Below are 21,135 nucleotides of genomic sequence, written 5' to 3'. Positions count from 1 at the left end.
GTTAATTATGGATTAGGTGAGCATACTAACCCTCCATTTGTAATTGTAGTCTAGATGGTTTAACCACTTTCCCCCAGTCTTTGATTACATATTTACACCCGGGGAGAAGATTTTAATTTTCTATAGTCAGTCTGAGTTCAGAACTAGAACCTGTGCTTTCTTGAGTTGTGGGTGTAGGGAAAGTTGTGGGTATAGACAAGGCTGAGCAATTCTTGTTTTTTTGTTTCCACCATAGTTGAAGAATGCATTTTGAAGCTTTGAATCTTTTTCTTGAATCTTTTTCTTGAATCTTTTTTTCTTGAATCTTTTTCACTCCTGATACTGTCACTAGGAATACAGTTGGCCTAGAGGTCTTCTTAGTTTCCACCGGTCAGGTCCCTTTGTGCTGGCACAGGGGTAGGGAACCTGCGGCTCTCCAGATGTTCAGGAACTACAATTCCCATCAGCCCCTACCATCATGGCCAATTGGCCATGCTGACAGAGGCTGATAGAATTGTAATTCTTATCTGAAGAAACTGATTCCTACTCCTGCTAACACTGTAAAAGTGTTGTTTGCCTCCCTTTCTTTAGTCAAAGAAGTCATGTAGACCTCTGAAGCGCCTATATAAACCTGAGAAGTTTGTTGATGGATACAGGGGCAGTGAAGGCAACAATACACTTTTCAGTCATGTATTTTAAAAGCACCCATAACCCAGCATGTCTTCAGCTTGAATTGCTACGGAATCCATCTCCTGTGTCTATATATTTTATCTTTTGAGTCTGAGTCTATTTCCCTGTTATCTGTTTGTTTACACATATAAGTTCAGCATGCATGTTATCATTTCTGTACTGAGATTTTGTCTTCTCTGTCGATTGTGTTTACCTCCTTCATTTCTTGAACTCACCCAAGGAATGCTTGCATGACTGTTGCTTGGTACCATGTGCGCCGAGCATTCGACAATTCAGAAGCTCCTGTAAAGAAAACGTACAGAATCAATCCAACGCTTTCCCAGGCAGTGATTTTGTGACTGATCTGAAGCAATTTGATTTTGACCTTTTCATCCTGCACTGAGATCACTTTTTACTGATATCTTTAAACAGGAATGAAAGTAGTTTGCTGCTGCCCTTTTTAAGGACTGGTATCATTGATCCAGAGGCAGAGAGCAAAGCTGTTATCATCAAACTGTTTGTGTTGTCAAGATACTTTCTTTTATAATGTTCTTCAGCCAGTAATAAGATTTTCCATTTCTATTCTGATTTGGGTTTTTAAAACTTGTTGCCCCAAAGTCTCAATAATTTTTACAGTGGAGAAAAGCGATTGGATTCCAAACTCAGCTTCTGCTAATGGATCCATAGAATGGAACTTATCTGCTTATATTTTATCTGCCTAAATACATACAAACATACATACATACATACATACATACATACATACTTACTTACTTACTTACTTACTTACTTACTTACTTACTTACTTACTTGAAGGGGTACAAAGTACAAAATGACATCTCTCATATATTATATACATATTTTTCTTTATAAATACAGATATAATCAACAACTCTTTTGAATGATAGAATAAATTATGTTGACCTCTATGAACTGTTATGATTAATCACACTTTTACATTATTTTGTCCTACTATATAAAAGCCCAGTGTGTTTCAGACAACTCATTCCTTAAAGCGAAGGACTCTTGGAGAAGTAGTCCAAAGGGCACCATTTCCTAAGCAAAGAGGAGCCAACTGGACTACAACTCCTACAACCCTCTCATAGCTGGTAACACTTTTTAAAGATCTGGGGTCCTTGCAGGGCTGTCCTATTCTTTGCCTGAGCCAACACCCCCTTTGCAAAGCTGGGATTCAGTTTTGCAAATGGGGGGTGCCTACTGAGATGGGAAGAACTCTGCCCATCTTTACAGGCACTTTACTGGCCCACCCTCTTTGCAAAACCAGTATCTAGCTTTGCAAATGGAGTGGGGGGAGGTATAGCATTAGCGTTGTAATGCAAGGCCACAGACACAAGCCAGCTCACTTGTATCACCTTTGTCAGTTTCATTCAAATGAGCAGTGTCATGTTAAGGTGAAGATAACAATGTGTCTGCAGTTTGGAGAAAGTGAAATTGGGAATGGAAGTTGCTTTTGCTGGAGAAAATTGACAAGAGACAGCTAAAGTAAGGATGGCTATCCTCTGAAATGGAACAATGCCCGCATGTAATCTCTGAGAGTGTATGAGATTTGGGCTGAAAGACTGAGAATGTTGGAAGTAAATTCTTTGACTTTACTTGGAACTCCTTCTGAGAAAGTCTGGACTTGCAGCGAAAAAGTATATGGAACCGCATTGGGATTGTCAAGCGGGGCTTGGACTTCTCCCAGAATTACAACAGATCTCCAAACTACATTGAAAAGTTTCTGTGGAGAAAAAGGCAGCTTCAAAGGGCAAACAGCATTGATTCTAAGGCCCTCTCCACACACACAAGGTGACTCAGGTTCGACTCGTGTCCGTGGAAATCATTACCTGAGCTCGAGTCCTCCGTTTCTCCGCACAGCAGCTGACTCGTGTCTCCGGAGCCGAGTTCAGAGAGCGGGATTATCTCCTCGCGTCTTCTGCTCCTCATTCCCGTTTGGCTGCTGTTCTATGGCGGGAAATGTGAGTGCGCGTCCCTTTTTTTTTGTTTATCGACGTAGGAGCTACGTAGGAGGATATTTTTAAGGCGCGCTTCTCGCTGCCGCCACGAGTCTCCCGTTCTGCGCATGGCCGAAAATACTGCACTGTGATTTGCTGGCTGGCAGAGTCGAGCTGAGGGAGATTCTGCACTCCGCCGGCTTTGGCTTGAGTGCAACCCGAGTTCGCCAGTCAACTCATCCCAGTCGAAAATGTAACGGTGAGAGGGGGGGTGAGTCGAGTTAGACACGAGTCCGACGCTACGGCTGTGCGGAGTACCCGGGTCGGACCCAAGTCAATCTAAGGCCGGATCCTACAGTGCGAAAGGGGCCTAAGTGAACCTCCCCCCCTAAATTATCTCTTCCACAGGCATCAGCACCTGTCTCCAGGCATTTCCCCAGCCAGAGCTGGCAACCATATTGCTAGGTCATTGCACATGAATCATCCTTGCTGGATATATCCCATCAGAATGCTTTCTTTGGCCATTTCCGCATGGCCAAAAATATACATTTCCTCCCTCTTGTGGCCCATTTTTATCCTATTTCCTATCAAATGCCAAGCAGATTTGAGATGTGCTGTTATTTTTAGATTTATTTTTCAGTAGGTTGTATTGGGAAGGGGATTTGGCTGCTTATTAAGTAGAGTTTGGCTCTGAATTCTCTCTTCCTTTGTCTCTCCCACACATATACCCCATATACTCAGAGCTGCCAAGGGCATCAGCAATCATTAAAGCCAACAGAAAATGACAAATTGAGGTGGTCTGTGCCAAGTCACTTGAGTTGCGACAAGCCAAATAAACATTAGGAAGCTGTCCAAGATGTGAAAAACCGACACAAATGATGTTTAAAGGAAAAAGATACTCTTTGCAGCCTCCGAAAGGCCTGGCTGATTTTCCTTCTCACACTTCAGAAAACTCCATTTGGGTGTTAAATCACACACGCAATATTTGAAATGAGTTGGATTAGTTTCGTGGGAAAGGGATAGGAAGAAATACATTTATTTAGGTTTTACAGCCAGTGTCTCTTTATTAAACCCTACAATAAAATCATTGCAACTTTTATTCCCTTACTTAACTCTCCTTATGATAAACAGCTCTGATCGTGACCACATGGAATACCTTTTCACAGCAGTGGCTGGAAAAGATAATCAAGAGCTCAGGGTGAGGATACATACAGCTAACTAAAATATTGCTAGCCGCCCTGTGCGCTACATCTCATAACAGAAAGAGGATAAAGATGGTCTTTGTGTCAACATAAAGACAAATTACCTGGTAAGTAAACGGCAAAATGCGTTCAAATCTGAGACATCGCAGTTTTCAATCGCAGTCTGAGCAGCGTCCTGGTGGGATGAAAGAGATTATTGTTTGAATCTCTGAAGCCGGGGCCTATGATGGGTTTGTTGCAAATAATTAAAACTGTGCCTTAGACAGGATTCCCGTAGAAATTTCACCTGCTAGAACTTATTAATGTGACTTCCTCTTCTGGTGAAATTCAAGAACGAGCTATCTATTAAATAGAAGGAGCTGTCATTGGATTTCCCTTTAAGAGTTCCTGTGGGTAAACACAGTTTAGATTGGAGGTGCAGCTTCAAGGGAGATGGGTAACTTCTTTCATGCCATTTTCCCCAACAGAAACTACTGCCTGCTATGTTTGATGTCACAGGATTTAATAATCTATTGCAATAATCAATCAAATAATTAGTACATTGTGGATCAACAACAGGCATTTTGGTCCTTGGCAGTATAGGTTTGTACTCCTGCACAGGTGTGTATTGATCAGATGACCTCAAGATGACCCCTATCTGTTTCCACATGAAACACTTGTTCTGTATTTTTGCTATTGTTGTCCCGGCATCCTACTGAAATGCTTCCCGGTGGGTTGCTTTCCCCAGCTTTTTCTAAGTGAGCAGCAGTGGCGTAGGAGGTTAAGAGCTTGTGTATCTAATCTGGAGGAACCGGGTTTGATTCCCAGCTCTGCCGCCTGAGCTGTGGAGGCTTCTCTGGGGAATTCAGATTAGTTTGTGCACTCCCACACATGCCAGCTGGGTGACCTTGGGCTAGTCACAGCTTCTCGGAGCTCTCTCAGCCCCACCCACCTCACAGGGTGTTTGTTGTGAGGGGGGAAGGGCAGGGAGATTGTCAGCCCCTTTGAGTCTCCTGCAGGAGAGAAAGGGGGGATATAAATCCAAACTCTTATCTTCTTCTTCTAAGGTGCCTTCCCCTGCACGTGATGTGGTGAAGGATTGCATTTAAGTTCTGTCAGCGCCTTCGTCACCACAAAGTCTGCAATGTGCTACCTTCCCATCGGCCATTACAAAGGGTCGTTACTTATCTATCCCTCTCCAGGATCGGGTTTGTCCACACTGTAAAAATCAAGTGGAGACTCTTACTCACATTATTCTTGACTGTCCGAGATATGTGGGCATTAGGAATTTCTCCCCCAGGCTGGCCCTAGACAAATCTGAAAGTGACTCTGACTGTTCTGTTGTGGAGCTTCTGTTAAACAACACAGATGTCATGCTCTTGGAAAAAGTAGCAAAATTTCTTTTACAAGTGACAGAACTTTCTAAGTAATGTATACCGCTACAGTCTTCCTGTCTGCGTTTTGAATGCACTCTTGATTTGTATTTCAAAAATGTCTGGCAACTCTCTAGGTGGTTGTTGTTAAAAAAATGTGCTACCCTCCTTTTATCGTTTTTTCCCTTTTGTACGTGTGCTAAACTGACACAATGGGATGATGCAAGATGGTGTTCCCAGGGCAACAGACTTCTGCCTTTTCCAGACCTGAGCTAACACTTTTAAACAGGCCAGGCTCTACCCACCCAGCCAAGCAAACAGTGGTGTATCTGGGGAAAATGGAGCCTGAGGCAGACTCCCAGTTTTCTGCCCCCCCATGCCCCCCCACGCCACCTTTGCCTCTCCACCTGGACCTTCCTGTCAACTTTGACACAGTGAGTGAACTAGAGGCCCGTGGGTCATCTTTGGGTCCTTCATTGAACTAATTCGACCCACTATCCCATGACAATGTGGGCAGCATCCTTAGCGCAGCTAAGCCACTATGTGAAGAAGAAGAAGAAGAAGAAGAAGAAGAAGAAGAAGAAGAAGAAGAAGAAGAAGAAGAAGAAGAAGAAGAAGAAGAAGAAGAAGAAGAAGAAGAAGAAGAAGAAGAAGAAGAAGAGGAGGAGGAGGAGTTTGGATTTATATCCCCCCTTTCTCTCCTGCAGGAGACTCAAAGGGGCTTACAATATCCTTGCCCTTCCCCCCTCGCAACAAACACCCTGTGAGGTAGGTGGGGCTGAGAGAGCTCCGAGAAGCTGTGACTAGCCCAAGGTCATCCAGCTGGCGTGTGTGGGAGTGTACAGGCTAATCTGAATTCCCCAGATAAGCCTCCACAGCTCAGGTGGCAGAGCGGGGAATCAAACCCGGTTCCTCCAGATTAGATACACAAGCTCTTAACCTCCTACGCCACTGCTGCTCGCCACTGTGCCTTCTCAACCTGTGCCTGTCCTGGCTAGTAAAAGCCAGCGTGGATAACATACATACCCCTCTGATGGAAATTGTTACATCTTTCCCTCAGTACTGGGATTTTCCCCAATAGCTTAAAAGAGGCCATGGCGAGACCTCTGTTAAAAAAAATCTTCAGATCCTTCCGATTTCGATTGACCAAACCACCAAGCCTAGTTCTGGGAATAAACTAAATAAAAGATCCAATACGCTTTGCACACATTTGAAGTACCATTGTGGTGACAGTAACACATTTCTCTTACATGTTGCTGGCCAAGTCATGCCCGTGCTTATTTTACGATCAGCTGTGATTCCTCAGCATGACTGGGAAAGCAGGCTGGAACCCAGTTTGGCGCCAAGACTTCTACAGCTTCTCCCAGGAACATGCAGACTCCGTTTTCTCAGACTACACAGATGTTGCTCCTCTGAATGAGAGCAGGTGTGTGCGTGGAGTTGGAGACAGGCGCTCTTCATGACATTTCTGGCTTGAGCATTGTTCCCAAGAGTGCCCATTTTCGGGGAAAAAATCAGGTTCTAGCTATATGTACATAGCAGATGTTTGGACCAGTATTGAAGCACAAAAAGTATAGGAAGCATATGGATGGCTTTTATGGGTGAGAACTTGGACATGTTCACCCTCGTGTTTGGCTGGGGCTTGGGAGAGGGGGGTCTTTCCAGTAAATGAAGAGGAAAGGGGCTATTTGCCTCCTTTCTAGGTCTATGTGTGAATCAGGGAAGAGCTTTGCTAAATATAAAAGCCCTTTCTGCAGCCTGCTGTAGTGATGCTGGTATGTTTATAAAATGATCACTGAAATGAATGACAGAAACGATGGCAGCCCGTCCCCACGGAGAGAATTAACTACCAGATCCAGCATGCAGATAAACCAAATCCTATCCTTTGCTATACTTGATTTCAAGGACGATAAAACAACACATTTTTTTCCTGAAAGACAGGCCAAGAACCTTCTCTGCTTGAAATCCCACCAACTAAGATGTCAGAATAATTATGGAAACATGAGAAGTGATAAAATTTACAGCTCGCTCGAGATCTCTGAATCCGTACAAATGTAGGCAAGGTGGACGATGTAATTAACTTCAGAGCTGTCAATGCAAAAAAAAGAGCGAAGAGATTAGTTTCTCTCCATTTTATTTAGAAAACATATGTTACATATTCGAGTGTGGAGCCATCATTTTTGATGAATTAGCAGCTAAAGTCAGTCTTTTGAAAAACTCGAGGGATTCAAGAGAATAAATTTCAGCGGATCTGCAGTTTAAATGAACATAACCTAGGCACCTCAGGAAATCAGTAGAAAGCCAGGAAGCTCGGGCAACTGTGGGGAAGCCGGGCATCGGTTCTCTGAAAAGTCATTAAAATGAATGCAAATGATGTTCTTTTGCCATGTCAGCGGATTGCAGATCGATCACGTTGTGAAGTTCTAGGAAAGGTGGGAAAATAACTTGGCACACTTGTTGATTGTCAGCATGGCTGTGTTCAGTCCACAGGTACAGAAACATGGTTTTCAATGTAATATTCATGGTGTCTACGGGAAACTCTTTAGAATCTCACTTCCTTGTTTGTTGTTTTTTGTAAAAAAGCATACCTTTCTAGGGCTCATGGGTGTCAGGGAGAAACTTTAAAATGCAAAGATTTTTCAGCTTGTTTCTCAAAGTATAACAAATGTTAAGAATTCTGTCAAGAGGGAGGGTTTTTTTTAGTCCACTTAACTTTGCAAATGAGGAGGGGAAAATGAAGAGGGGAGGCAACTTCACAACATGATCAATCTTCAAGGGGATATGATTGAAGTCTATAAAATTATGCATGGGGTAGAAAATGTTGACAGGGAGAACTTTTTCTCTCTTTCTCACAATACTAGAACCAGGGGGCATCCATTGAAAATGCTGGGGGGAAGAATTAGGACTAATAAACGGAAACACTTCTTCACGCAACGTGTGATTGGTGTTTGGAATATGCTGCCACAGGAGGTGGTGATGGCCACTAACCTGGATAACTTTAAAAGGGGCTTGGACAGATTTATGGAGGAGAAGTCGATTTATGGCTACCAATCTTGATCCTCTTTGATCTGAGATTGCAAATGCCTTTCAGGTGCTCGGGAGCAACAGCCGCAGAAGGCCATTGCTTTCACATCCTGCATGTGAGCTCCCAAAGGCACCTGGTGGGCCACTGCGAGTAGCAGAGAGCTGGACTAGATGAACTCTGGTCTGATCCAGCTGGCTTGTTCTTATGTTCTTATGTTCTTATGTTCTTATGAGGCAGCATAGTATAGTACGATCTCATCCAACCTTGGAAGCGAAGCAGAGTCCATGCTAGGATGGGAGTCCACCAAGTGAAAGACTGCAGAGGAAGGCCATGGTAAACCACCTCTGCTTCTCCCTTGTCTTGAAGCCCCTAGCTGAGGTCCCCATGAGTTGATTGCAACTTCGTGGCACTTACATACATATGCAAGGAGGTGATTTATTTTACTTACTTTTAGTTATTTGTTATTTGAGTTATATGCTGCCCTTCCCCAAAATGGGCTCAGGGGGCTTTCAGAAAAACCAATTAAAAACCCCATACAATTAACAAATTTCAATGGCGCCATCAAATAATTCTAGCTAAGGGGAATGAGGGCAATGGGAGAAAGGAAAAACAAAAGAAACCAAAACAGGAACAGGACAGGGAGGCCAGACACGATGAAACATACCATGACTGTCCTCAATCATAGGCATGGGGGAATAACTCTGTCTTACAGATCCCATGGAACTTAGGCCCCTTCCTCAAGGGCCAATAACTGTGGGCTAACCACGGTATAAAACCCGTGTTGGGGGAAACTTCATACGGATCCCGCTCCTAACTCGAGTCCGCTCCACGTTTCCCCCCACGACCCAGGTTTTTCAAGAATCGCACTATCTGTGATTCTTTCGTTTTAATGTGGATTGCAGTCATGGCTGAGTGAATTGCTGCCCCGGGAAGCATGTTACTTGGCTGCGCTTCCCTTTTTTTCCAGTCCCCGCCTCTGTGCTGTGTAGCTACGCAGGGGTGCAGGGACAGCAGCATGCTTTGGAGGTCCATGCCTGCCAGGTTTCGTAGCTACGCAGCAGAAGGAGGTGAGTGTAAAAAAAAAAGTGCCTCTGTGTGAAGGCACACACCCTGGCCAATGCCCTCGCTCGCCAAGGGATGCTCAGCCATGCGAATGGCCTGGGGCTACAACGGGTTCATTTACCTCACCTGCAACCCGCTTTACATTTGCTGTACAGAAAGGGCCTTTCAAAATGCTAACAGGACCCAGGACTCATTCAACAGAGCATTCCACCAGACTGGGGACAGAGCTGGAAATGCTCTGGCCCTAGTTGAGGATATCTTTCAGGCCAGGGATCCCCAACCAGAGTGCATGGAGTGGAGCGCTATCCTGGGTGTGTCTTTGGAGAGGCAATTAGCCAAGCTCCATTTAGCTAGCAAGATAACCATCAAGTAGTTGGAACATGGCCATAGAGATGGGGATGGGTAAAGGAACCCACTGGCCAAGTGTGGAGTGCTCATAAATATTAGGGCTGGAAAAAAACCTCCCCTAGTTCTCCAGTTCCTATGGCAACAGCTATCATGGCACAGCGAGCAGGCCAGGATCTAAGCAGCTTCCTTGGACCCAGGTGGCCGCCAACCTGGAGGTGACAAGCAGTAGCCGAGTTAGCCAGCCTCCAGCCCTGAAGAACTCAGCCTTGTCTGCAGCTGGAACTCCTGGCCAGAAATCCTCTATGGAGAGCATTTCCAAATTTGCAATATTTACAGTGTTTTTGCATTCCTCTAATTTATTTATAGCATACATTCCTTCTCGTTCTTTTCCCCCTTAAAGTCATGGGAGAATAGATGTTGGCTGAGCCCGAAGAGGAGGCAGAAGCGGGCTATTTCCCTGACAGCCCCTCAGTGTTTAAAATAAATAGTAACTAGAGTGGCTGAGATCCAGCTTACTTTTTGAGACAGAGGATTGCTCTGCCCCGGCTTGTCAGTTAAACAAATCAAACCGTTGCATTTGGGCTGAGTGACGATGTTTAGGTAAGGCAGGCTCTGCACTGGGGAAATAGCCGTGAAGAGGACTGTCAGACCATTCATTTCAAGGTACTTTCATTTTATTTTTTATTGACTGTTAATTGTATCAGGCATACTGGGGTTGCATTGAATTCTAGGGCTTTTTCGGTAGTGTTCGCAGCTTCTTGACTGTTTCTCAGAATGACTGCTGGCAACCAAGCTGACAGGTTTGAGCCTCACTACACAAAATAGTCAACACTTCTGCACTGTTGTAGTGAACGGGTGCAAATAGATCATAGTTCTTGATAACGAAGGTGGATACCGAGGGTCAGAAACTGCGCTAATTTTAACGATGAAGGCAAACCAGCTCTGAGGCTGCAACAAACAATCGGAGGAACGCGGGCAGTGCCAAGACCTATAGGAGTGCTCGTATTTGCTTTGTGGGGGCCTGGCTTTCATCTGGGGAATGCAAAGTCCGAATCTGTCATCTGAAGATGAGCAACTGGGCACGCCGAACAGTTAAGCAGATGTAGGAACGGCTTGCTGGGTTAATTCCTTAACAGCAAGCGTTACAGCTGCCCTTTATGTCATGCATAGCCGGAGACGCTGCTAAGGAGATGTGCTTGAGAGATGATGATGATACTGGTATGCTAATTTGGCAGGCGGCTTCTGGCACTTGTTGCAGCTTTGCGATACCTTGGAGCAGTGGTGGCGAACCTTTGGCACTCCAGATGTTATGGACTACAATTCCCATCAGCCCCTTCCAGCATGGCTGGAAGGGGCTGATGTAATCCATGGTGCAACTCTGGAGATGCTAAGAACAAGGATACATAACTCATGGCTTTACTGGAGTAAGCTCATCTCTGCCAAAATTGGCCATGCACTGGGAAGGGCTGGAGGTGGGAGTGTGTAGTCCATAACTTATCTGGAGTGCCAAAGGTTTGCCACACCATGTGGCCTTGGAGTAAGCTCATCTCTTGACATTAGCCATGCTGGAAGGGAGGCTGATAGGAATTGTAGTCCACGCAACATCTGGAGTGCCAAAAGGTTACAGCCACCCTTGGCGCTTGGAGTAAGCTCATCCGTCTGCGCAATTGTAGCCCATGCTGGAAGGGAGCTTACGATAGGAGTGTAGTCCATAACATCTAAGAGGGTGCCAAAGGTTCGCCACCATGGCCTTGGAGTAAGCTCATCTCTGCAGTTTCTCCCCAAACGTAGCCTTGGGGGTCAGGAAATTTTAAATCAGCACATATATCTGAACAAAGTAGCATAAAGCGGAGAAGGAGCATCAGAGCTGCCAATCCGACTTGGGAATTAGCCAGTTTGGAACTTTAGAGTGTCTGTGAATCTGCTTGCTCAATCTTGCTAATCACTTGCATTTCCTTTTCCTGGCTCAGTCAACTCATTTTCACCTCCAAATACATTCCAGCGTGAGCTAACGTTCTCACCCTTCTCCCACCAGCTCTCTTTAAAACACCCTCCCTCCCCGTGCTGGATTAACCTAGTAGTAAAAGCAGCATATGTTATAAGCTACGTATTTTCGAAGGCCCCGCATTAAATCTTTGCAAGTTGTCCAGAGAAATCGGCATCTCGATGCAGTCTCACTATCTAGCAACGCTGTTTACACGCTGGGGGAGCCGCATGAAATATACACCTATATGTGAGTTGTAACAGTCTTACTTAAGTGACAGTCACTTAAGAGCTATAAGGAGTTGGGCAGGAAAAATAAGTCGGGCACAGCAAGCAGGAAACATCTTTTCACACCCTGTGTCTTCGCGAGTCAGGGGAGATTGCTAGTGTAGCATTTTCTAAAAAGCCCAGGTTGAGCAGAAATAAAATCTCCTGCAGATGACTTGGGGTGAAAGCTGTGCAGAGCTACTCCCCAAAATGCTTCTTTTCACATCCTCAAGACGTTTTATATGTGCTGTGCAGAAAGGGCCTATGATTACAACACGGACAACTTTTATGGTATTAATACCCCTCTATAAGTGTGGATGTAGTGAAAAATCTTTTGCATCAGAATTTGGGTTGTGATATGTGGTTTCTAGTGGGGCAGAAACATTTAGAGGTGAGGGCAGGGCAGGGCTGCTAATCTCTGGGAGGGGGGAGGGAGGGGGGGGCTGGAGATTGCCAGGAATTACAACTCATCTCCAGACAATTCCCCTGGAGAAAATAGTAACTTTGCTGGGTGGACTCGAGGCATTGTACATAAGAACATAAGCACATAAGAAAGAGCCAGCTGGATCAGACCAGGAGGAGTCCCATCTAGTGCCTCTGCTGCACTCTGTTTGGTCACGAGTGCAGTATTCCCTACCAGATTGCGCTTTGGGAGCTCACATGCAGGATGTGAAAGCAAGGGCCTTCTGCGGCCGTTGCTCCCGAGCACCTGGACTGTTACCTGCTGATGTACCCTGACTGTACCCTGCTGATGCCTTTTGTTCTTCCCCAAACCTCAACCTTCCTAGGCTCCACTCCTCTCCCCCCCAAATGTCCAGGGATTTCCCAACCAACAACTGACAACCCCATATTATAGGGCCAGAATATACAGCATTCAAACACGTTCCCCACATACTTCTGATATAAATAGCAGCCTCTGGCGCTGGTATGGGGTGACTCTTGGAAGTAGCAATGTCTACTGTGAGAAGGAACCACAAAGAAGACCCGGGAGTGGTCAGCATGATAGGGCTGTATAGACCCTTCTGTCCTTTTGTGTCACCTCTTGTCTATCCTTCGACGGATACTCTCAGATCAAATTTCCTCCTCCTTCTTGGAAGTTAACTCCCTTCTTCCTTCTCTAGCTAGGAAGGTAGATGCAGGCTACCCCTACTTGTTGGTTTTCTTATCTGAAATGCCATTCCCTAATAAACATTTATCTTTATCTTTTAATCACGGAGTCTGCCACTTAAGAACCAGTGTGGTGTAGTGCCATGCACAATGAATCTCAGCCATGCCCATGTTCATAGTGATTTGTGGAAGCCAAAGTTTTGGTGGAATGGGATGATTCCATTCTACTTCCCATCAATACTCCATGCTTTTGTCCATCTGTTACTCACTGCATTTCCAGCCTTCTGCGGCTACCACTTCCACATTCACTGCATAAGACTGTTTAACCAGCCACGTGAATTTACAATGCTCTTACAAGCTGTAAAATAATTTATATTAAAGTTCTTGCTCCTGTATTTACTTATGAGAGATAGATCCCCAGAAAACCCTTTAGCATTCTGCAGTTGGTATATCTGGGATGATTCTGAAATTCGAAACGCCTCTGCTTTAAGGGTTTGTGGGGGTTTTTTTGCTTAAAAATGTCTCTCTCTCTTTTTTATTTTGGTGCACTGAGACATAAAAAGCTCCCTCCCCTCACATTTTCCCTTCCACTTCTTTATCCTTTTCATCTTTGGACTTTTGCATGAACATTCCTCGAATGCTCATTTCACAGACATTAACCGAACAGTGACCCCAAGCAAGGTATGTGTTTCTCGGTGCTTCCAGCTGTACCATCCGGTGCCTCGTTATTGTTCGCAGCAGCCGCAGCAACAGCAAGATCATAGGCAGAGCTTTCTATGATTGGTGATTTGGGCAGATGAATTCGGCTGGGGAGCTGTTGCCCACCTGTAACCGCAGAGCACTCCGTCATACCTGCTGCTTGAGCTTGCTGACGTGGATCCTGCTGGCAATTCCGCTTGTTCTATATTGTAATAAATTTGTCCACGAGAACAGTCCCAATGGACTGCACATACACTATACTTTCTCATTGGAAACAGGGGCAGCGGGAAGGACCCATCAATCTTAAACATGCGCATCAAGTGGTAGGTGACCTCAGGGGGTGCAATGTAGGCAGGGCCCTATCTAAGTGAATAGAGTGTGTGCCGTTAGACCAGTGATGGCGAACCTTTTTGAGACCGAGTGCCCAAATTTTTGGCAAAACCCGCTTATTTATGTAAAAGTGCCAACAAGAACGAGGAATTTGAAAACCTGAATACTGAGGTTTTAGTTTAGAAAAATGGATTTAGCTCCAAGGCGCATGTTACTCAGGATTAAGCGAGGTGAAGCAACCATGCAACGCCGAATGGGTGAATCCGCGACCCTAGGAAGTTAATCGAAGCAAACCCATTTCCAGCAACCCGAGCTTACTCCGGGTAGGATACGTGCCCAGGCTAGCCTATAGATGTATTGTGTGGGGGGGTGATTTTTACCGCCCCTGATGAACTTTCTGCGTGTGCCCGCGGAAAGGAGCTCTGAGTGCCGCCTCTGGCACCGATGCCGTGGGATTAATAGCCATCACTGCGTTAAGACCTTCTTCTCTAACCTAGAGCATCCATTTTCCTATTGTTTCATTAACTTGTTTGTCAGGTATCATGGAAAGTCTGCAACCCACTACAGCTTCCATTCAGACAAATCAGAACCTCGATTTTCCCATAATCATATCTGCAGAGGACTACTAGTCTGTGTGCAGTCTTGAAACATCTGTGTACATTCCTCTGTCATCCTACCTCAATGAGAGTTCCCAGATACAGTACAAGCGTGCAGACGTGTGAACATGGGTATATATGCTGTGCCCTGATCTGTGTAGCCCAGGCTGTCCTGATCTCATGAGATCCCAGAATCTAAGGATCTTTTACCCATACTACATCCCAGGTATATTCATAAAGCTGAATACACGTGGGACAGAAAAAGCCAAATAATATTATTTATTTATTTGTTTGTTTGTTTGTTTATTAGATTTTTATACCGCCCTATCCCGAGAGCTCGAGTGTACAATAATAAACATAATAAAAAAAATGGCTAAAATCTTTAAAAGCAGCGATAAAACAGTAGCTAAATCATATAAATACAATACAATGAAATTCACAATAAAATACGTATAAATATAAGCCCTGGAAACAACAAATACAATACCTTTAATGGCATATAATAAATAAATATAATACAATAAAAACACAATAATAAATATAAATGGCGTCCAGCAGCTCCTTATTCAAAATCCTCTCCCCAAGAGGGAGGAATGGCGGAGTCCCACAGATGTAGGGGCCAAGGGCAGAGCCATGAAAGGGAAGGCACCATCAATGACGGTTCCTCAAAGGCCAGCCCGGAACAGCTCCGTCTTACAGGCCTCGCGGAACTCACCAAAGAGTCCGGGAGACCCTGGACAGTTGGAGGAAGAGCATTCCACCAGGCCGGGGCCAGAGCCGTGAAGGCCCTGGCCCGTGTGGAGGCCAGCTTTTTCGCCTGTCTGAATCTCTCTCCCCTCCATTGCCCTTTCCAAGCCCAAGTGGCCTTGGGAGACAGCAGAGAGGGAAAGATATCCCACATCACGAGCTCCAGTCCCACATGCGGGATCCGCCCGCCTCCCTGCTTTCCAAGACATGGGTCTTGGGAGCATGGTAAGGAAGAGACTTAACCTGATCAGGCGTTTGGGAAACTGTAGAGGAGGAGAGATCTCCAAATTTTGGGTTTGGGTTTTTTTAACCTGAATATTTTCGGGAATAGCCAAATAAAGCTGAGTAGGTAGCATTATCGGCTTTTGTTAGAGCTTTGCTGAAAAATTCACGAGTGCAACACCCAAACCTGACATTTCCCAAACTTTTGTGTCAGTGCTCAACCCTAGTGTGTACAGCTTTGATGTAAGTGAACGAACCACTGGATGTGTTGCTTTCATGCATATCAAGATACTACATGCCTGTTAAATATAAGGTGACCAGATGGTCGCAGCCATGAACCCCTAAGGACGAGGCTGAGCGGCTGTCGCGCGCGCCAGCCGCAGGGCGCTTACCAGCCTTCTGAAGGGCGCTCCCATTTCCCGCCCACTGTGACAGAGGCGGAAGGCTACTAGCGCCCAGAAGACGCCGCGTCGCTCCTGACGGCCATCGCGAGGCTGCTGCGGCGCATCGCGCGCGCCAGCCCAGAAGGCAGTCGCGGCAGCCTTCCAGCTTTCCAAAGGACATTTAGAAAAAAAAACCAGCGGGATCTTGGGACAAAGTTGTTTTCAAGGGGACTGTCCCACCAAAAGCGGGACGTCTGGTCTGCCTAGTTAAATACCCACAGTGCCCCCGCACACAACATGGCAACTGCATGTATTACAGGCAGCAAGAGCTCCTGATATGTGCAGTTGGTACATTCCGGGTACATACAGTTGTAACATTTAAAAAAGGACTTAAGGAAGGCCCATATAAGGCATTTAGAACTGGTACTAAAGAATTACATTTCTACTTGGAGCACGGCCCTGTCTTCATCTGGAACTTGGCTCTCATTCACTGCTTCTTCCACCTTTTCATTCTTTCTCCTCTACAGGCTTCCATTCATCTACTGTGCTTCCTTTCTCTTCCTATTATCGGGGGACGGCTTCCATGGGCACTCTGTGAGGCAGCCGCACCGTTTCAGTAATAGTTAAGAGGGTACATTTGTGCAAGGGCTAACTGCGTCCAAGTTTTTAAGCTGGCTAGCCACTGGCACCCCGTATGGGAAGAGTCGGAATCCTCTGAGTGTACCAGGCAATGAAACACTGTCAAATGGAATTTTCACACATGGCAGCAATTCCCACAGTTTTCATAGTCGGGGGCTGCAGTTTGTGCTGGAAAAGAAACAATATCACCCAGGAGTTGCTGGACTCTGACTCCACGTATAGTAGTTCAAATGTAATGGACATCTGCTTGCTACCTTATTTGCATTTGCCTGTGTTCAACAATCAAGGATAAATCCTGCAGGGCACAATTTTCCGTGCTATGGAGTCAAGTGACTTTGTTTTTGACTAAGCAAGGCTATTCAGACCTGTAATGCTGAAGCTGTTCCCCAGTGCTATAAATAAGGTTATTATTTTTTTAAAAAAAGAAAAGCCCATAAAATATACCAGTGGTGGCGAACCTTTGGCACTCCAGATGTTATGGACTACAATTCCCATCAGCCCCTGTCAGCATGGCCAACTGTGGCCATGAACTGGCGAAACTGATGAACCATGAACTTTATCTGGAGATTATGCCGTCCTCCTATGAACACTACCCGTAAGCCAGCGCTGCCGAGGTAGCGGGGTTCTCCGGTGAAGCGTACAGCCGCTTAAGCGCTGCGCTATCCGGCGCCCCTTAGTAGCCGGCTGACATCCCAGAAGCGCTCTTCGAGCGGCAGCCTTTTACGACGACCAGCACAAGCCAGCGGGATTACCGTCGCGGAGACTTACTGAAGCGTAGCGCCTGGGATGCAGCTAGAGGCACCAATCGTGGCATAGGGGGGGGATGGAAGGGAATTAGGAAGAGCCCATGGAAATACTAACCTGTAGCCAGAGTCTTAAACGGGTTTACAGTAATTTCATCTTGGATACCGGCTTGCCTATGTGGCGGTGAAGTCATTGTTAGCTCTCTGATCAGCAAAAGGTCTGATATTCGAATTGCCGTACATAGTTACTGTTAAGTGTGTATGTGATTTGGTTCTTCTGAGCTGATAGAAAATCAGTCTGGCGGTTGGAAATTCCGGATGGGCAAATTGGCAGTTTAATTGGCAGATATTAGATTAATTCGGGAGCTTTTCCTTGCTTTTATGGGATCCTCAAGTGGGTCGGGTATTTCTGTTTTGTTTTTCCAAAGACAGTTTGTGGAAAACCAAACCCAATAATCTCCCTTGCTGTACGAGACTGGTTTCTGTTTCTTTCAGCATTTTTCACTCAACCAGCTGATTACCCATAAGAGAGTTTCTCAATGCGAAAATATGCTTTAGACAGCAAAACACAGCCAAGTAAGGCAGAGGGCAGCAAGGTGAATTCACCTTGCTTGCCTACCTGTATTGCTTTACATGCAACTCACATATGCTGGTCCTCTGCAGCGGAGTCCTTTAAAATATAGCGAAGATTTTAAACCTCAGATCCTGCGTCAGTGTTGAATCAGATTCTGAATCTATCAAAGAAATCCTGTATATAGTGGAGGAGAGTTTTCTCCTTTTGAATTGAGAGTTTCAAAAGAGATTTGCAAGTGAGCTATGCCGATGTCTATGGCCATGTACTTGCATTGATTGAAGGAGGGCTGGAATCTTCCTGTCTGGTTCTTTAGGAAAACTGATGCAATTGGACCATTGCTTATTGTTTTGGAAATCCAAGTCGCTGGTTAGGAGAAAATTAACTGGGAGGGGGCTCCACGGACTTTGAAATGGCTCTTGATTGAATCCCTCTTGCGGCGGATTTGTACGTGATTAATAGAGGAGCTGCCTTCAGTTTCTTGGCATGGCTCACTGGCTTTTGATATTAGATTAATTCACTCATATTATTTCAGGTGCACTTGTATACAAAAATGGGATTCGAACGTTAGCATGAAGAAGAGGCCCAGGTGCTTGAAGTCTCCAGGGGCATCATGGTCAATGGTTTCTATCACATTTCCTAAATATGTGTGTGAGTGCACATTCTTTAGCATTGTTACAGGGGAGTCTGAAGCAGCAGTGGCGAAGGGGGTTAAGAGCTCGTGTATCTAATCTGGAGGAACCAGGTTTGATTCCCAGCTCTGCCACCTGAGCTGTGGAGGCTTATCTGGGGAATTCAGATTAGCCTGTGCACTCCGACACACACCAGCTGGGTGACCTTGGGCTAGTCACAGCTTCGGAGCTCTCTCAGCCCCTGCAAATACCTAGGGTGTTTGTTGTGAGAAGGCAGGAGATTGTAAGCCTTTGAGCCTCCTGCAGGAGAGAAAGGGGGGATATAAATCCAAACTCTTCTCAAACTCTTCTTCTTTATCCCCACACAGCCTGCAGGGCAGAAGGGCTGCCCATTGCTGGTGCAGAGACATGAAGTTTGGGTCTCTATCTCTATTCCTCCCTTGCCTCTTCAGCACTATCTGCCTGACAGCATGTGCATGCAAAGCACTGCCTGTGTGCTCTGCCGGGCAAATGAGCTGGTAATATATGGTGAGCTGGGGGAAGGGGAGGGGGCCTTAATCTGTCTCCACCCAGTCTGCAGGTGAGCTACTTACAGAGGAATTATTATCTACAGAAATGCCAGCCTGGGTACCCAAAATCTGTGTGTTTTTTGGGGCATGGGTGGCTGCTCTCCCCCACCATGACCAGTGTATGGACCCGGGGGGAAGTCAGTATATGGACCGGGGAGGGGAAGGAGGGGGGCGTGTGGGGATGATCCACCCCACGTGACTAAATGGCTGCAGCCCAGGGACATTTGACCCCATATGTTGCCCTAAATTGTTACACCCTGGCTATTTATGATGGGGGCATTGCCTATCTGTTTCCCTCATCTGTTGCATGTGGAATGAATGTCTTTGGAGACTGCCTAGTTCACAGGTGCAACCCCAGAGAATAAAGCAGTTGATGCAAATGCAGAACATATGCTAATATAGAATCAGAAGCATCTCCCCAACCACTAAGAGCGTGCAATGACTGATGGAACGTGTGAACGCTATGTCCAGGGGCACCAATCAGGATAGGAAAATTAGCCAACTGTGATTATATATCACATCCCTGCTGTTCTCTCTCTCCCTGCCCTTCAAGGAGAAATAATCAGGTGCCTGGGCAACGGTGAGTTCCCAAATATTGGCAATAATTCCATTTGGATTCTGAGCATTTACAATATTTATGAATGAGCATGGTTAGCGAGTGATCTTGATGAATCAGTTTCCACCTATCCCGCTTAGTTACAGAAATCAGCCCAAGATCTTCCCGCTTTGAAGCGATAAACAAAGATGTCATTGATGTGAAGTGGAAGGCTCGAACATGATGAAAGGCTTTTGCTAACAATTAAATATACACTGAGTAGAAATGGAAGATTTATTGCATGGCTTTGGATTCCGCATGGAAATAATCACTATAATAGAAAAGGCTTCCTTCCCCATTACTCTAACGTCTTAATTCATGACCTCTCCTTTTACTCATCTACTGTGTTTGTCTTCTCAGCCCACTCTTCCATTTCTAAGCTGTCATAATGCTTCTCTTAGGGGGGCATCCCAAAAATCTGTCCCAGATTGTCTCAAATTGGCCACTCAAGCAGGGATGGGTATGGGAACTGTAAGAGCAGAAAATACGGCATGAGAAAGAAATGCACTTAAAATCAGTAATGAAAATGGTCAGCTCATGGACAGTTCCTCCCAACTTCACACGGTTTTTGATGCCCATTGACTTCAACAAATAAGCATTAGATTGCTATCATCATAACAACAACAATGTTGCTTACATTAACTATTTGCTACTGGTATACAGTGCCTACACCTCTGCCAAGCTAACCTTTGGGTTCCACGGTCCTGCCCAAAGTCAAATAACCGCATAATGGGTGTTGATTCATTGAGAGATGTCGTAGTTTATTTATTGATTGCCTGATGGAGTGACCAACTGAGAGGCTGTGGCAACCTATAGAGTCAAATCAATTGTTTGCCCATTTCCTCGCCCCCTATCCCTTGTTCTGTGTTAGGTTACCCTCTAACTAACAAACTCTGTGTGTTTTATAGTTGGAGTGTTGATACCTAGTGTATGCTGTTGTTGTGATGCCTGGGCTCTGTTGAGGTTGGGTTTTCAGTCTGGTCTGTGGAGAGGTGTATAGGAATGGCACTTTTGATGAGTCCATTTGGACTAAACTATTGATAAGACTCTGAATGGCTGTTGTATCTATCTGTCTCTTATGGACAATTGTTTTATTGTATTTTGGAATGCCAATAAAGGCTTGTCTACTATTGACTTCAACAAATATATGTATCCTGGCCTGAAAAGGAGTTTGAGAGGAAGTGTTGTGGCTCAGTGGTAGAGGATGTACTTTCCATGCAGAAATTCTCACTTTGGACACTTAGTTAAAAGGATCTCAGCTAGCAGATGATATGAAAAACTTTAGCCTGTGGAAGCCTGTTCCCAGAGGCGTAGCTCCAAGGGGAATGGGGGGTGCACTACACGAACCCGGGGCGATGCCCGATTAGGGGTGTGGCGAGGGGTATTCGAGGGGAGGACTGACGTTCGGGGCAGAACGCAGGGGCCTTTCCAGTGCCTTGCAGGTTGCTTTTCCCCTTTGC

At 45.5% G+C, this 21,135-nt stretch overlaps 1 protein-coding gene across 6 annotated transcripts in view; it reads left to right on the top strand.

The window, feature by feature from the left end:
• ARHGAP24 (Rho GTPase activating protein 24) overlaps positions 1-21,135 on the top strand; it is a 383,497-nt gene that overhangs the window by 201,363 nt on the left and 160,999 nt on the right. The window contains exon 1 of one of the 6 annotated variants that reach the window (XM_048509408.1): positions 10,236-10,255. The exons of the other annotated variants lie outside the window; for them this stretch is intronic. The gene's annotated coding sequence lies outside the window, so the exon portion shown is untranslated. Of the gene's footprint in view, positions 1-10,235; positions 10,256-21,135 lie in introns of those variants that run through there. 6 annotated transcript variants of the gene reach the window in all.

Source organism: Sphaerodactylus townsendi, linkage group LG10, assembly GCF_021028975.2.
Source record: "Sphaerodactylus townsendi isolate TG3544 linkage group LG10, MPM_Stown_v2.3, whole genome shotgun sequence".
In the NCBI taxonomy this organism is placed as follows: Eukaryota; Metazoa; Chordata; class Lepidosauria; order Squamata; family Sphaerodactylidae; genus Sphaerodactylus; species Sphaerodactylus townsendi.
This window is presented reverse-complemented; position numbering and strand designations above follow the sequence as displayed.